This window comes from Marmota flaviventris, chromosome 6 (genome assembly GCF_047511675.1).
Source record: "Marmota flaviventris isolate mMarFla1 chromosome 6, mMarFla1.hap1, whole genome shotgun sequence".
NCBI lineage: Eukaryota > Metazoa > Chordata > Mammalia > Rodentia > Sciuridae > Marmota > Marmota flaviventris.
The window spans coordinates 90,980,528-90,985,895 of record NC_092503.1 but is presented as its reverse complement, the minus strand read 5'-3'; the positions used below and the strand labels follow the sequence as shown (position 1 = coordinate 90,985,895).

Genomic DNA, 5,368 nt, shown 5'->3' with positions numbered 1-5,368 from the left:
CAATCCAAATGAAAAACGAAATTGTGGACAGTTCACTGTGTACACTACAATATTTAATACTGGCTTATGCTAATCAAATAGTAATATACTTGATTGGTAATAGCTTGAATTTCATCTTTCTACATGATTAAGTTGTTGAAATAATCACAATAATAACCACATGATATATTCTAGCTATACTGATCTCTTTATCATGACTTTCCTTCATAGTTATTGAGAGAAGGTGAATAAGGAATATTTCAGTAACGATACAGAAGATTTGCAATATGCCTACATATGGTCTTGGTTTAAGTTATCGATGATCCTTTTCTTTATCAATCAGAGTAGAGATATAATTACTTTGCATAGATACAATTAAAAAAGCATATGTATATGAAATAGTACACAAATTAATAATTATCTTTTCTCTTTAAATAATGTAACTAGTAATGGCTTAATCTTCAACTAAAGTTCTAACCTCCCTAGGTCATAGCCACATTTCTTAACTCTAAAATGAACCGTTGAAAAATCTTAAGTTTTCTACATTTGTGTGACTCCTAGAGAAAGTACATAAAGTAGTTTTGAGTTTCTGGTGAAAATAGATCAGATTTGTGTCCATCTTAAATATTTGGAATATTTAGCAATATGAATTTGGTAATTTATATTAATTTATGCACATTTAAAAGGAGGATTACAATACTGACTTCATAATATTATTTATGAGAATTAAAAGGCAATTCAAAAACAAGTGTTATGTTATTTATATATCCAATAAGAGTCAAACATTTTTGAACTGACTTGACTCTTAAAAGGTGACACTATATTTTTAATGATTAATAACTGTCAACTTTAAAAATAAATCTCCATAATAAAAACATTCATTAAATAATGAAGCATATTTTAACATTTTTTAAATTGTCATATTTTTAAAAGAAATAAATTAATACATAACAATTTATAAATTGGTCACTCCATATGACTACAATAATACCAGGGAAATTTAAAAAATTATCAATGAAAAAATATCACACCTAAATAATTCCAAAAGCATGATGATTGGGTGTTCATGCTATTGTGTGAGATGTGCCTCCCTCGACATCATCAACATCAGCACATTACCTGTCTGACTTGAAAAAAAAAAAAAAGAAATCATAATATTAAATGATTTTGAATATTCAATACTAATCATTTTAATAAAAGCTGGATTTTCTATTTCTTTTTTTTTCTTCCTTGGGAAATTGTGGGGTTCGCCCCCCCCCCCCCCGAAGAATTGTTTTTCTTTTTAAAATTTTACTTACTTTTGAAAACAGGGGTTGCTCAAACCTAAACATCAATGATCAATGGATAATTTCAAAATAGAATGCTTTTATAGTTCAAAAAAACTCATGCCCTACATAGGATACAAGTTATTCATAAATTACTAGAGTTTATATGTCAGTTCACTTCACAGTCACATATTTCCTGTAAGGAAACTGAGGTCTAGAGTTTCTAAATTACTTGTCAAGAGCAATAAAGCAAGTCAATGTCTTCAGAATGAATCATAGCTACTATACCAGCTGGAAACCTTTCTTTGCTTCTGAAAATGTCCTATGGCAAGATGCAGGGGCTTCCTCATTCAGTGATGTGAGCCAAGGCAAGGAGGGCCTATAATGTCCCTTCTGAGGGCTTACATTAGTTCCAAACAGGAGGCAGAAAATTAGAGATAGTTGAAACTATATTTCAATTTGTCTAGAACGACTTGAAGAGTACATACTCATTTTCCAAAAATTTTATTAATAGCTCTGTTTTCACTCTAAAAATTACACTGATATCAGTATAAAATTATAGAAATCACTTTATTCATAGCTTACCAAATTTTATCTCCTCTATTAGTTGTGACTTTTAAAAGGCTTTACACTGAGGAGAATCTCTGTTTTGTTGTGTTGCTGTGACTAGCTGGAAAACTAAAAATCATTATATGAAAACAAAACAAAACAAAAACCTTACTTGACCCCAATATTCATCCATCCTTGGTATCAGCTTCAAATTTATTATGAAAGCATTCAAGGAGGAAAAGCTGAAAAGCAGAGAGAAATCAAAAGTGAACCATTTCCCACTGTTACTGTTAAGATTTGTAACCAGTTTTGACAATTTAGCAAGTGACTGTCTCAAAACTTTTAAAGTAAATAATGAGGACTGGGGGTGTAGCTTAGTGTTAGAGTACCCTGGGTTCAATTCCTAGTACCACAAAAACTTAAAAGGAAAGAAGAGAGGTGGGAATGATGGAGGAAAGTGGGAAAGAAGGAAGAGGTAAAGAAATTTAAGATATATGTTTTTCTTTAAAAAAAAAAAGACTAGTAAAGAGGAAGCAGCATTAGGTTTGGAGGTTCAAATAACTCCATCTGAATGAAATTTAATTATAAGTGTGCCCCAGCCAGAGCTAAAATCAATCTTAGAAAGCATAATACTAAGCCTATTGACCACAGAGAGTAGAGATTGAACTCAAGAAATAATCAAAGATGCCAAGAAGAATAGAACAATAATATGCTTCAACATATTTGTCCTTTAAAAAAATAAAACTGGAACATTTAAAAAATGCATGACATACAAATGAAGAGAAATTAAATGAAATAAGAATCACAGTTGAATCCTATGTAGCAGACAAAATATAAAGGAATTCCTGTAAATAACTTAAAATTGTAAGGAAAATTTGGATATAGTAGGTGACGGGCTATGTATTTGAGAGATAAACCAAACTGAAAAGAATGCAAATAAGAGCATTGAAAAATTATGAAATTTATTCAATTATAAACAGAGTTTCTGTAGACCATATAAAATGGCAGCAAAATGTGTTGAATAGCAAAAATAGGGAAATAAAATAAATGAAAAATTAAAATAGAGAGAAAAATAGTTTTAAAACTATAATGAAGTTGTGGATTACTTCATAATAAGGGAAAAACAAATCCATATTAAACAAAAATCATATATATCTAAGGAACTTTGAAATCTCTAGAAATATAAGGCTTTTCCCATAAGATTTGACATAAAGAAAATTGTCGACCTCTCACTATTCTATTCAAAATCTTATGTAAGGTCTTATCCAGTGCAATAAAAACTAAATAATCCAAAATAAAACATAGTTTGGAAAGCAAAGTGTAAAACTGTATTTGTTTGTATGAGCCATGATCAGCCATGTGAAAGTCCATAATGGTTCCACAAAAAGACAATAAAGAGCGAATATGTTCATTGTGGTTGCAGAATACAAGATTGCTATATAAGAACCAACTGAATTTTATATTAGCAAAAAATTTAGAATAATATTTTATATATCATTTATAATAATATAAAACTAAAACACTAAAGAAAGTTTGGCACTTAGATAAAACTTTATGAATATAGACATATTAAATTAACAGATCAGGAGAATTACTAATTCTAGGATATCCACTCTCTCCCACACAGTCTACAGATTGAATATAAACCCAAAAAACAATCTCAGCAGAAAATGTTTTATGCATTGTCAAGCTAATTTCAATATTCATTTGAAAATTCAATTACCCTAATATATGAATTTCAATTTGAATTTAAAACTTCAAGTAACTGGAATATTTTTAAATAAATGTTAAACTCAGCTAGAAAATGCATACAATCATTTTAAAAAAAAAATCAATAGAAAAATTATACTACTGATCCAATAATTACATAAAAAGTGATTTTAATCAATTACTAAAAAGTTATTTTGAAGAATGTAATATTTTTATGAGTAAAATAATATTAATCAATAGAAAAGAACAGATAGTTGTAAATAGAATCTCACATATATAGCCAAACAAGATTGACAAATTAGCCAGCTAAAAAAATATAGAGAAAGTCCTTTTTAATAATAGTGCTAGAACCTCTGTGTATTTAGGTATACTTAATAATAAATAATTATTAATATAATTATAATAATTTTTAATTTATTAAAAACAAAATATATTTAAAATGCCTAATCTCCTTAAATATAAAAAGCAAAAATGATTTTATTTTTTTTTTCCCTTAGGAGTTATACAAATGGAAAAAAGGCATTTTCTGCTCCTTGTAACAGCAACAACAGAAAATCTGCAAATTCACAACTTTCATGAATTTATGGTCATTTGGTAATGAACTAGACTGAAGTGTAAAATCCAGCACTCCAAAGAAAGGTTTCTCATTTGGAGCATACACGAGTAGATAAGAATTTAATTTAAAATAGCAAAAAAAAATTGAGTAAAATTATTCATGTCAGCAAGAATAGATATATTAAAAATAAAGAAACGTTTCACTCTAGCCAGAATGTCAATTGTTAAGAGTATAAGTAGCAATAAATATTGGAGAGGCGGGGAAAAAGTTACACTCATACATTGTTGGTGGGACTGCAATTTAGTGCAACCACTCTGGAAAGCGGTATGGAGGTTCCTCAAAAATTAGAAATGACACTACCACGTGACCCAGCTATCCCACTTCTCAGTATATATCAAAAAGATTTAAAATGAACATACTACAGTGGCTCAGCCACATCATTGTTTATAACAGCACAATTCACAATAGTCAAGCTATAGAGCCTTTCAACAGATGAATAAAGAAAATGTGGTATACACATATACGCACACAGACACACACACACACAATAGATTGTTACTCACAATGGAGTATTATAGCTTTTGCTGGTAAATGGATAGAACTGGAAACTATCATGCTAAGTAAAATAAGCTAGTCCCCAAAAGTCAAAGCTCAAATATTTTCTCTGATATGTGGAAGTTAATTCGAAGGAGGGGATTACAGTAAAAAAAAAAAAAAAAAAAAAAAGTAGAAGAAAGATCAGCAGAGTAGACAAAGGGGAATGAAATGAATGGAGGAGAGATAGGATAAGGAATGATAGTGGAAAGAATCTGACCTAACTTTCCTATATACATATATGAATATACCATAGTGAATCTCACCATCATGTATATCCACAATACACTAAATTTAAAAAAAATCTCTAAATAAAAAGCAGAAAGAGTAGAAGGAAAGAAACAAGAGGAGGGAAGAGGGAGAGAAAGGGAAAGTACTGGGGACTGAATTAGAACAGTTTAAATTCCATCCTTTTACAATTATATCAAAATTAATCATTATGTTATGTCTAAAAATAAAAATAAAAATAGTGAAAAAAGACATGAAAGATAAAATAAATGAATAAATAAAAATACATACACAGAAAAAACGCACACACAAAAGAGTAACAAAAGCAAAACTGAAGCAGATTTCTGAATATTATACAAGCCAGAAAACAATGAATTAACAAATAAAGGGTAGAAAGAAAACAGAAAAAAAAGTGCACTCTGAATTTTATTTACAGAAAAACACAGAACATTTTCCTGAGTGAAATAAGCCATACTCAGAAAGTCAA

General features: G+C 29.2%; 1 non-coding gene across 1 annotated transcript; it reads left to right on the top strand.

Annotated features, from left to right (window-relative positions):
* The first annotated feature begins 1,008 nt into the window (after positions 1 to 1,008).
* On the top strand, positions 1,009 to 1,108 carry LOC114087009 (small nucleolar RNA U13). Its single transcript, XR_003581739.1, has one exon. It is a non-coding gene; the product is annotated as a small nucleolar RNA U13 (small nucleolar RNA).
* The last annotated feature ends 4,260 nt before the right edge of the window (positions 1,109 to 5,368 follow it).